Raw genomic sequence first — 13,198 nt, forward strand, 5'->3', positions numbered from 1 at the left:
AAACAATAATTAAACATGCTTTTAAAAGTACACTTACTGCCTGTCACACTGAATAAGACATTTTCAATTTTGATTAAGATTACCTCAAGATGTGGTCCTGAATCGTACACAAATAATTATAATATTAATTGTACCAGCCAATTATTGGCTAATTCAAAGGGGCAACATTCTAAGGACAATTTCAAGAGAATACATAATTATTGTATTTGTGTGTGATTTAGGTGTGAACACTTGTTAATATCATTGATATATTTTCTTTTTTAGCTTCTGGTAGACAGTAACACGTCACTTGTAATTAGCGGAACTGAAGCTAGAGACATTGGAAGCAACAGAGTTAAAGGTGCCAGTAAAGTAAAGTTTTTAAAAAAAGATCAGGACTCCCTCACATAGCTTCAAAAGGTAGCACAGAAGAATGAAACCAAGGACCGCTACAACAATAATGAACAAAAAGATGGATTTGTGAATAAATCTGAATTGAGTACTTAAGATGTGACATTGGGCAACCTGATCAATGTCTCCACACTCCCATCCAATGCAGACTCATAGTGTTGTTGTGAGATTTAAAGTTGCAAGTCACAACATTTGATTCAAGCTGTTATAGACACACACACAAACCTGCTCTGTATCAGAGAAAAAGAAACAGAGCACGACACTCAATCATGGTCATGTCTGACTGAAAAGGCCTGATCCAAAATCAGTAGACTTTCTATGAGAAACCACACAAGTTTGGGCCTTGGCCAGGTTCTCTTTGTGTTCTCTGATGTACAGCAGGGCTTTTCCATGTGTGTGAGGCCAGACACTCAGGAAATGAAGATATTTGATGATGCAGGGGGTCTTAAGGGATCTGGAACCTTCTACAGTTGTGTTAGATCAACATGAGTCATGATTTTCATGACTTAATCAGAAAACTAAATTAAATTTCAGTTGTGGTGTGATATGTGATTTGCATATAATATTTAAAAAATATTAACATTGAATTAAATATTGTAATATTAATAATTGTATGTAGTGGTACAGTGGATATAAAATGTGTACACATCCCTGTTAAATGGTAGATTTTGTGGTCTGGATAATGAGACAATAATTTCAATAAACCATTCCTACATTTTATGTGACATAAACATAACCTTCAAACAAAATGGGAAAACAGAAAAAAAGTAAAAATGTACAATAAAAAAGGACAATAAACTGGTTGCATAAGTGTCACACCCTTAAACTACTACTTTGTTGATTTAATTACAGCATTTCGTCTTATTGAGTAGGAGGCAATGCCAGCCAGCTCCTCCTCACAAAAAATCTGCCAGATTGTGCACCCCACAGATTTTGAATTTGGGTGGATTTGGATGTATGCTTAGTGTCAACCCCAAAGTATGATCCTGCCACCACCATGCTTCACTGTGGGTGTGGTGTTATTGGTAATGTGTTGCATTAGTGTTGCCAAATGCAGCTTTTGGAATTGTGGCCTAAACGTTCAATCTTGTTCTTTTCAGACCATAAAATATTTCCCCACATGCTTTTTGGAGACTTGCTGTATTTTTTTGCCATGTCTGGATGTTTCTGGAGAACACAGGAGATTTTTGTCACATGTAGTACAGTACATGATATGGCTCTTGCTGTAGCAGTCAACTTCATAAATGTCAAGAAAATCTAACTAGGACCTTTGGGATTAATCTCATTAATTGATGTCTTCACAATAAGTGTGAACCCAAGAAGACTGAATGCTGAGAGCACATTAAAAGCTGTTTAAAGAAAGTTTTAGTTCAAAAGGTATGGCATCAGCATAATGTGCATTTAATTTTTTTTCATTTCTTTGTTTCTTTGTACATTTTTACCAAATCTCGAGTGACACAAGAGATGAATGTTCTGTTTCATGGACCATATTCAACAATTTGAAAAAGGAAAATCAGCACTACTGATTGTTGCATAACCTCATACTCCTGACTGCCTCATGCGAGCTTCCATGCAAGCTTCAGTGTAACATAACAAGAACTGTATTTGTCATTGTGTTGCAGATCAAGTCCAGACTTGATCTCCTTTCACATTTTTACTTGAACTAGAACAGAAAGACAGAATTTTAAAAGGAGACCTTAAGACCAAATACTCATTTAGAAGATGAAATTATTGTTTTTCGTGACATTAAATGAAATGCATCTATAGGCAATATTTTCTTCCACACTTATTTGTTTTAACTCAAGGTCAGGGGCAGGAACTAGACCATCATGTTGGGGTGTCATCCCCGTGACTGGTTTATATATTCATGCTACGAGTTACTAAAATCTTGGTATAATTGGTAAATTATTTTGCCGACTTTTCACAGCGTTTTATGTGCACCAGTGAAAAATACACTGTTTACATGAAGGCATAAACTTGTCTGCTTAATTTTCTACTGCTTTATTGCCAGCTTTAGAATTTGCTTTGTTCTAGTGTATCTTGTGTAGTGCAAAAAAAGGCAACAACTCAGCAGGATTATTATTATTATTATTATTATTCATTTTACCAGGCAGGCCATGGTTGGGTGTTTTATCTGCTAGGGTGAGGTGTTTCGAGCCGCCAGTGCCCTGTGGACTGTAACCAATCCGAAGATGTGACAGCAGGCGGGGGTAAACAGAAGGGTCAACAAGTCCAGACGGATCAGGGCAGCCATTTCTCCAGCACTCCTGCCTCATGGCTGGAGGGACTATTTTCTGGGTGTGGGTGTGTGGGAGGGGGGTTAATTACTGTTTTAACTTCTCCAGGTCCCAGAAGCCGAGCGGGCGGGGCAGGGCGGTGTGGGTTGGTTTTGTTGTGGTTTACCTGTTTGATGGGGGCTGGAGGAGTGGCGCTCGTATTTCACAACACATGATCGGATCGCGTTTCCTGCCCCCACCCTGCGCGTTTGATCTGATGCTCACGAGACGTGGAAACTGTTCACCCAGCTTGTGGACAGCTGCAGCACTCCCAACGCACATACATACACAAACTCCATTATAAAAGAACAATTTGTGAGATTTTTCTCAGAGAAGAGGGGGATTTTCAAACACGTGACCCGCCTCCAAAGCGTCTCTTGTGTTACACTCTTTTACTCCCAATTATCATGTCTGAATGGGTCAGATTACAAAAGATACAACTTTTACCATTTGAGCTGCCGCTGACTGGAATTGTGAAGCATTAATGTCGAGATGTCCTGCGGTGGAGGAGATCCGGAGCGCCGTGGTATCCACGTGTGGAAGTCTGTTCTTTTTAAAGGTTCCTCTGTGTGCGGCTCTGCAGGATTTATCGATTCTCAATGTGGCCCAAATGATGTGCAGCCCAATTATTTCCAGAAGTGAGGTCACCCTGCGGTTCTGCGAGCGAACTGGAATTCCTCCCAGATTTCTCCCTCCTTCCATCTCCCGCCCTGTCTCTCTCTCCCCTCTCTGGGGCTTTGATGTGACACTGCGGCAGCGGCAGTGGTGGTGCAGCGACCACAGCCCAAGAAGAACCAGATGGTCGTGTCCTTCCCGGCATTTCTAAATAAAAAACAGCGCTGGGGAATGACCTCCACATCAGCAGTTCACTTTCAGACCTCCCCATCACATAAAAGTGACATAAACGATCCGAACACCCAATCTGCTCACAGTTTTGCAGAAATGTAAAAATTTAATTTTTTTTCAATTGTAAAGATATTAATTAAAACAGAAATTTCACAAACAGTACGGCTGATGAGAACCAGTGGTGCGGATTTCACAGCCACATGCATCTTCAAGTCTGCAAGGATTGGGGAGACTCATTACTGCTTGATTGATGGGCCTCACATGACACCGTGGAGTTTGTCCTGTGCCAGGAAGCCATAGATCACAGCCTGCGGCTCTGCCTCGCCAGAGCAGAGCTTTCCTTCGGCACAGAAACGCACACCCCACAGTCAGGTTAGGGCTTTGGAGGAGCAGGGATGCCTGGGCCTCTGCCTGTCGGCGATCGGGAAAAGTCAGTCTGTGGGAATGTGGAACAGTGGGATTTCTGGCCGTTATTCCGTCCTTTTCCATTTCCTACATGAAGTGGGTGTTTTGAGCAGACTGCTGACTGACGTTGTTTGTATCGTACAGCCAATCTGGACTATCCAGATAAATGCTGCCTGTCTGAAGTCAGTGGGATTTTGCCAAATTCAGGTTCTAAATAAAGTGACAGAAAGATGCTGAGCATTATACAGGCCAAAGACAAATCAGTGCAAATTCATTTGTTTGATGCCAAAATCCACAACTGTATAGCGCTCCAGCAGGGCCTTTTCTCCAGAGGCTCAGGGACCGTTGTCACTCTCCAGAAAACGTTTCATGATGAATGAGAACAATATGCTCTCAGGACCCCAGGCCCTTTGTAGTGGAGAGGAATGCGGGGATCTGTGATGTGTTAAGAAGTAGCTCTAAACTCATCCTGACACTGAAGAGCTTATTAAATCTCCCAATCTGCTGCATGAGATTTATGGACAGACCTGCCAACTGGAACTTTTTTATTTTACAGTTCTGTGTGCCACGTTTCTTCAGTTTCATTTTTATGTTAAATGATTTGTGCAGTGGTACTTTTGTTTTGCACGGTGCTGCACACTTGGTCTCCATAACCCTATTGATTTAAGACCATAAGCCCACTTGGTGTAAATCTTGCATTGTTTGATTATTAGCTGTTATAAAAGAGTGCTGCAGTCCAGGGTTCCCCACAGATGCTTCTGCAAGTTCTTGTGTTTTGTTCATGGCAGCGGTAGTAAAAACCTAAATAATGAATTTCAAAATCACATTCTCAGAAATGCATCTGAAACATCTTTCAAGTACCTTTTGTGTCATGCTTAAGTAATTAAAATTGTGTTCTCACATGAAACTCCAGAGAAGAACTCACAACACATCCTAATGATGCCATGAGAGCTTAAAGGAGATTTCATTTTTTTGGAAAATTGTGCATGTTTGTGTGTTGTAGGCAGTCTTTTTTTGAATGGGTACCATCTATGAGTCAGAAGCGAGATTAGGAGAAACTTTTGCTCAGATGCACTCTGAATGCACGCCAAGTCTGACCTCTTTATCTCACTTTTATCTGGACCTTTTACTTGGGTCCATCACTCCAGGCAACATGTGAATTCCCTTTGGACTGTACTGTGCATTTTATGAGATCAATGCCAATCCCTCCAGTTTATGGTATGGTATGTTATGGTAAGATGAAATTTGACAAATTGTCACCTGCAGCACATTAAATGTAAATTTGTTAATATCCCTGCATGGCTGCATCACTACAGGCTAACTGCACGTGACTGTAGAACGTTTTTTCAGATTTCTTTATCACTGGTGTAACCTGTACCACTAGTTTACCCCAGTTAATAATGAACTGAACCTCCAGTGTTCGTCACTGTTATTAATTGTTTTAATATGTGTGTGTGGAATGTGACAGCTAGTGCAGCATGATGTATGAATGATGCCTGGCTGTCTACTACACTTCAAACTGAGATAATTAGTCACATACCACACATGGGCTAAATTATTATAATGCAGTACAGATACACATATCAACATTATCATATTCAATCATTGCATTTAATGAGGAGTCTGTGTGCATAAATGAATAAAACGAATAAATCGATCTTGCCTTTTTTACGCGATATAAAGTGTGAGTAACTCTAAGGGACGACGGGTGCTTTCATCTGAAGGCCTCAGGTCTGGACATGGCAGTGTCTCCGCTGATCTCATGATCCTGACAGCGTTTCTCCTGAAATTACAGAGCAAACATGAAAGCTCTTTCAGTGATAGATGGTGTGCGATCTCCAGGACTGTTAAATCTCCCGAGACAGGCTTTCATGTGCGCCCTCCCTCCAGTGCTCCTCTCTCCTCTGCTGCGTCAAACACTTCATTACTGACGGCCTGTGAAAGTACAGAATCCCTTTGTCCCCTTTTTGGTTCTCTTGGTACTCTTATTCCAGTGTTCTTCGTAGCATGTTGAAAGCAGGTGTTTATCCGTGTGTTTTTGCATTTCTGGAACATTTTTGCTCTCGAAACCGACGAGAACCTCCCTCTTGTTCTCCTGAGAATGCTTGTCCTTTGGCCTAATTTGTATGACCTACTGTGGGTAATTGTGACCAGCAGACCTTAACTGAATCATCTTTCTTATAGCTCCAGACAAGTCCTACACCAGCTGTTTTATGAGTTTCTATTCAAGCTTTCTACATGAAAGTGCCTGCAGCACTTTTTTCAGCATAGGCGGGCAGAAACTCCCAGGCAGAGAGTCCTCAGAACTTTTAATGCAATTTAATGAGAAGGTTTAATGTGCAATTAACAGCTTTCATGTGGGCCCATCTTCAGTGGTGTGAGTAGACAAACAAGAGAGCTGCTCTGAGTGGAGGAATATAACTTGCATAGGGAGGTTGGAAAATAAAGCAATGAAAGATGAGGCCTTTTGTCTCACTGTACCCTACGTGTTTTAGTGTTTTTAGTGACAGGAAAGCAAAGCAAAGCAAAGCAAAGATCTCAGTTTGAGATAATTAACAGTGCTTTCAAGAGGAATTAAGTATGTTGCCCCTTTGTCAGGGAATTGCTCAAAAGCATCACACTGCCTTTGGTGGTCTGCCATCTTCCCATTATCCAACCAGGCCACCATCTTCCATTGTTCAGTCGTCTAAGTTGGTGCTACTGCCCTTGCCAACTTGTTTATCATTTGTCATATTTGGTCATATTGATCATGCTTCTAATGCCTTGTAGTGCAATTCTGGGGGTTAAGGTCAGTTATTCTGCACCAGCACCACAACTGCTGGTGATTTTCTTTCCCAAAATATTAATAATCCACTTATTCCCAAAATGAACACTTAATAATCCAAAGACTGCATAAAAATATACATGCCTACATAAGCAGTTAATTCAGTGGCTGCACAATGAATGTATTATACTTGCATATTACAGCGAATACAGATTAAAGAAAAAGTAATCATTTTATTTTAAGCAGGAAAAAATATAAAATATTTTATTGAGCCAGTTGCTGGGGATATTTGGAAAATGTTAACCCAGGAATTGAATGAAAACACATGCACACGTTAAAATGTCATTATTTCTAATTGAAGCGGCATGATGTCACATCAGCCTCACACTGATCTGAAGACCTTTAGCTCAGTCCACATTCGGTCGGTTGTGTTCAAGTACAGCCTCAAATTCACGTCTAATTTGTATTCTGGTGCACAGAAATGTTTTTAATAAGGCCACAAAACTGACTCATCCTAAATAACCACCCTCTGACACCACGCTATAAAAATGTGTTAGAAATAGCTTTGTGGAGAGTTATGAAGACACTTGACGTTGCAGTGTGGTGACGGTCGGACGGTGTGCGATTAGCATCGCAGAACGCTGTCTGGAACCGCAGGGCCGCAGGGTCCCCCAGCAGCAGGAGGATCAGACGCGTCCCCACGTCCCTGAGCTGTATGTCAGCAGAGGAGGGGAGAGTGATGGAGTTAGCGCATCACGCCAGAAGCACACCCTGCGCCGGGCACACCCAGGAAAAATGCGCTGTGAGATCCCCAGCCCTGCATGGTGGAAATCAAATAAAAGAGGCGTGTGCGCGGCTGCACGCCGAGTTTTAGAGTTTAATAGTGTTTAATTATGCATACTAATATTTTGTTACCCCGCAGTGCACAGTGCGTTTGAGAATGTGGAATGTGTGTGTTTGTGTGAGTGTGTGTGTGTGTCAGGTGGCTGTTCCACATACAAATGGCCCATTGTTTACTGGGACAACAGAGCACCCTGTACTTGGAGCTCCAGGCCGGTGACCCTACTTGGTGAGAGAGATACGGCAAGAGAGAGGAGGGAGGGAAAGATAAAAAAAAGAGAGAGAGACTTTTTACTCTGTACCTCCATTCATCCGCAGCAAGAGGTCACTACACAAAAAAGGCAGGATATCAGACAAATGTCTGGTGAAAATGTCTAGTATGTGAAAAAGAGGCCTTTTTTTGACCTACTGGTGTATCTCATCGCTGCATGTTAATATAATAATATAACATTATATCTGAATAATATAGTAATTGCTTACTAGTAGCAATGTATGTTTATAACGCATTGATAGATCTGATATTGAAATATTTCTTACACAGCGAGTGTACCTGTGTTGAATAAAAGCTGCTAGTGTTTCATTTAATCAGTGTGTAAAATGAGTTATTATTATGCAGTTTAAAAATCACATAGACTCCACCCCTCCACAGGTAATTATGTAAGTAGCTGATTTAGTATATATAATATACTTAAAGTTGCGTACTTAAATCATTACATCAAGTATATTTTAAGTATAACATGTCACAAATAATTATGCTTCACATTCTTCACCTATTAACTAATTAGCTAAAACTCTGTCTGAAATGGTTGATATTTGACTAGTTAGTGAGTAATGTATGTTTAATTAAAGTCTCAGTGATGAAGAAAGTGTGCTCCAGGCTATTCGCTCGTTTATCAGATCACCCTATGACAGCGGCACTGCCGAGCGAGCTTCAGGGCAGCCGTCCAGAATTCCTCCCACCGGACAGACCACCCAGCACAGTGCAACCCTCCCCACAACCAGCCCCCACCCTACGGTCTCGGGTTACAGGGCATCAATGGACACTTAAAAGTAAATGTCACACACAAAAAAAAAGGCCGGAACTTGAACTTCAAAAGCTCCTAAAGCTGGAGCAGCCGAGTTAATCGTGTACATCTGTGTCAGACATTTTTGACCAAACACAGACCAATCAGATCAGGACACAAACTCATGAAAAGCACAGATCGTGACATTAAGGACAGATGACTGACACAGTACATGCAGTGTAAACTCAGGATTAAACCACATGTTAATTATAATAATAACTGTAACCTACAAATAAAGTATATAGCTAAGACATATAGGTATATAAAATAAATAATATTTATAAATGTATTATAAAATAAATACATCACAAATGTATTTAATTGTTATTTTGTGACATTGTAACGTCACTATTCGTATTGTGTTGCAGTGAGATTTGGGACAAACAAATTTACTGATAATTACTTTTATCTCTTCTTAGCAAAATAATTGGATCTTTTCTGTAAATTGAAATGTGTTCATTTGGCCCCTGTCTGCTTTGGCTCATCCTTTTACATAAAAGTAAGTGAAGTAAGAAGAAAAATGATCACAGTCCGTTTATGGATGAACAAATTTACTCTTTATTTAAGAGTGTCTTCAGTAGGTCAGCGAATGTTTACAGGATTCATGATTCTGGAGAGTTTGAGCATAAATAATGTTTTTTATCAGATGTTCTCTCTAAGCAGAATACATAAGGTGTGCCTTTTTAAAAAGGACTGGCTTAAAAATACTCGACTCTTAAAAGTACAATTGACAGCAACTGTGTGGTAAAATGGTGGAAGCTACTGGAAATTAGCTTCGTGCTTCAGGACAGCGTGTGATCAGAGAGACACTGGAGATGAACGCATCTACATGTTTTACTGCAGTTACTTTACTGCATTGGCCTGGCAGGCTGTGGTCTGGTGTCTGAGTGGGCGCTCACATCTGAGCCATAAAAGTGTATGAATATAAAACTACAACACAGATTTCACTGTCTGATTTGTTCATTAAATCCTTTATCCTCCACCTCTGATTCTCCATGTTTGTGGAGCTGCCGTATTACAGACCAGCAGGTGTACATGACCAGCACCCAAACACACCTCAGAGGCATGTCCAGAATGGGAGTGTAAATGTGTGTGTGTTTATGTGTGTGAGCCAGTTGGTCAGGGGAATGAGTAAAAGAAAAAACGTGTGTTTTAAAAGAAAGCTCATCAAAAATAATTAGCTGTTTAAATCGTGTTCTCATACAAATGTTTTTTTAATAACTACATGGTTAATAAGGTTAATATATGCTGTATATTCATTTAGGCTACTCCCACCCCACTCAATGTGTCTCTTGCAAATATACATATATATAATCTATTATTTATTATTAAATGCTCCCTGATTACAATTTTAAGCTCTCAGCGATTGGTCTGTTGGGACAAAGAACACACACACACACAACCGCACACACACACACACACACACACACACACACACACAGCACATTCCTGTGGGCTGTGGGGTTTGTTTGAAGATAAGGTGGGCCTATTGAGGAGGATGTGGAGCGTGTGTTTAATGTTAATATATGACCAGTCTCACAGACAGCTTTACACTGCGCTCTGATGGATCACCCACAAACAGAACAGAGAAAATATTAGTTTTGGCCACATGCACCCAATCTGAATTTTCCCACCTCCCCTCTCCAGTCAATCCCTCTCTCACACACATCAGTTGTGTGTGCACACACATTAAAGCACGTACAAACGCACGCACACACCCACACGCCCACACTCGCAACACACCTTCATATGAAAACACGCCTGTGATCTCAAGTGTTTCCTGCCTTCCTGTCATCAACCAAACTGTGATTTATCACTGACCCTCAAAAACCTCTCAGCACCTAGATAGCAGCTCAAACGCAACCTTGTCTGTGTGCGAGTGTACTTTCCACTCAGGAAGTGCCTGATCTGAAAGAGATATCGCCCGACACCCTCCCCGTTTAGAACATGAGATTGGGGCTATTTCACCTACACAGTGGTACACGCATCTGAACTCACCGTGAGTCAGGAAGAATCAGTGGACCCGACATTGCCGTGCCATGCGGGCATCCCACAAGCATTCAGTAACCTCTCAGTCAGCAAAACCAACACAGCGCCTTCTTTACCTTTACCTTGTTAGAGATTACTTTATTGTTAAAGGGGCAGTCAGAAGGCCTGAATATGAGGTTCTGACGGTTCTTCCGTTGCCATCAAAATTTGTGCTTAATTCAGACATTGTGTGGGGATTTCTGAACAGGGCTGACGTGATCTCTGCCTTGCTGCCACACCAGTGCTGTGCTTGGGATTGCAACGCTTCATTAATACGGGGCGGGATTGGTAAGAGCCTGATTGCTGTTAACGTGAAGCAGATGTTTGAATAAAGAGTCGTTGAGTCCCAGATGCCAGTGTCAGAAGTGTATCTGCATGAAACCACACAGCGGCAGGTAAATGACAGGCGCCGTCCACCCATCATGTCACCTACCCTGGCTGGGGTGGCTCACAGAAGCGTTAAAGGGACGTACGGAACAAAAGTACCTCATATGTGGCTTTCCAGGAGGCACATGAATCGAACTGAACATAGCTGACAACAATGAGTGTCATCTGTCATCTACGAAACACGGTGCAGGCTCTGAGACAGCTTGGGTGTTGGGGATCAGTTTAAAACTGGTAGAAAGTAGAGTCAGATTCTGATCCAGCTTGCAATAATGACTCTAAAGCCCATTAGAACTATACAAAGGCTCTTTTGTGTTCAATTTTTGCATGTATGTTTGCATGTTGAAATAGATCACTGCACCTGCTGTCTAATGTTTCTTGTAAAATAGAAAGAAATGAGGTGTGGCTCAAGGCTTTTGTACTCTAATGTATATGAGTAAGGAGGGAACAGGGCGGCAGTTTGCATATTCATTGGGTAATAATATGTGTGCGTTACATGTAATGCCACCAATATTCTCCTGTATGTCCTTGTGTGCTTGATGTGTCTGATAATTTATCCAAGGTACAATGCCCCTGCATGTATTTATGTTTAGGGTCCATATATGTACCTTAAGGCCCTCAAATAGCCACAGGTGATACACTGATAGCCATAGGGGTCCCCTAAGGAATCAACTTGGGGGACCCCTATTTCTGCATCCTTACAACTGGGCACAATTTAGGAACAAGATCGCATGTTACCACACACACACACGCACCTTTTACACAGATGAATTTAATAAATGTATTATTACACAGTTGTGTAACAATCTTGACTCTGCTGCCCTAAACTTTACTGCAGTAAAGTTTATTAACCAGACAAAACGATTCAGACAAAAAGAAATCTGTAATATTAATTTTACTTTGAGTAAAATTTTGACCTTTTATTTTCTGACAGCCAACATGGTTCTTTAAATTAGTTATGTTTACATTTATGGCATTTAGCATATGCCCTTATGCAGAGTGACTTTAGAACCAGCAGTCACAGGGACAGTCTCCCTGGAGACACTTCTGGTTCATAGGTGGGTGTCTTACCCACTAGGCTACTGTCTAACTACTGATAGTACTGTAGTACTACTGAAGTCGCTCAGCTAAATGCCAACATTTTTTTACTATCAATATCAATAATTCATAATCGAAATCTTCTGTGGCCTTAAAAAAAATCTAATGTTGATGTCTGAGAGCAATAAAACCCTCTCCAGCATTTCACTGTTCTTTAGAATGTGGGCTTCTTTTACGTTGAAACTGTACCCCTCATTACTTTTGTTGTGCCAGGGCAGGCTGCTGCAGACCTCAGCGGACGCTCTTCACCGAGACTCGGACAACTACTGGCTGCAGAGCAGATCCAGGATTAAGCTTAGTATTGAGACACTCCCAGAATTAAAAAGCATCATAATTGATATTTGGACACAGGTTGGGGTGCAGGAAGTTGCAACATGAGATTCAGACAGTCAGGATGAAGCGCAGTCTTGATGGTTTCAGAAGGAAAGTCGCACACAGAGAGATGGGATGAGAAGGAAAAATAAAACATGGAGCATCAGAGTGGTCATTGTTCACCTTGTTCAGTCTGCACGTGGTTCGAACGCTCACCTGTTTTCCCAATTTCCCTGTGGGCAGAATCTTCCACGAGGAGCTTGTGTTCCTTGCCAGCGGGGCTCTTCGCCGTTTTCGTTGTGCATGTTTGAGTGTGAGAAACATCATGAATTTGTATTCAGGGAGGATGGACACTGCAGGAATCACCACAAGAGAGTAAAAAAAAAAGTACAGAAGAGCATCAGGGGAGGAGAGGAGCGAGCAGCAAGCAGCAGAGCGGGAGGCTGGAAGGGGGAGGTGGCGTGATGGGATCAGTGAGTCTGGAGACGATTACACAGAATAATGTGACGGTGAGAAGCGGGGACCTCACTTAGCAGTAATGGCTCTTGGGGGCCCTCTGACAGAGTGGGTGCAGCTTCAAAGGTACGGGGTGCACAATGGGGAGCCGGGGAGCATTGTTACAATCACCATCCTTTACCCGGAGTTAGTGTGTCCCCTGTGCATCTCTGTTGTCACACAGTGCTCCTTAGGTGACTTTGCCATAGTACACTGTAAAAAATGTCCGTAAATTTAACAGTAAAATACCGTATAAATGCTACAGGATACAACCGTATTCCTGAAAACATGGGATA

Source organism: Denticeps clupeoides, chromosome 4, assembly GCF_900700375.1.
Source record: "Denticeps clupeoides chromosome 4, fDenClu1.1, whole genome shotgun sequence".
NCBI lineage: Eukaryota > Metazoa > Chordata > Actinopteri > Clupeiformes > Denticipitidae > Denticeps > Denticeps clupeoides.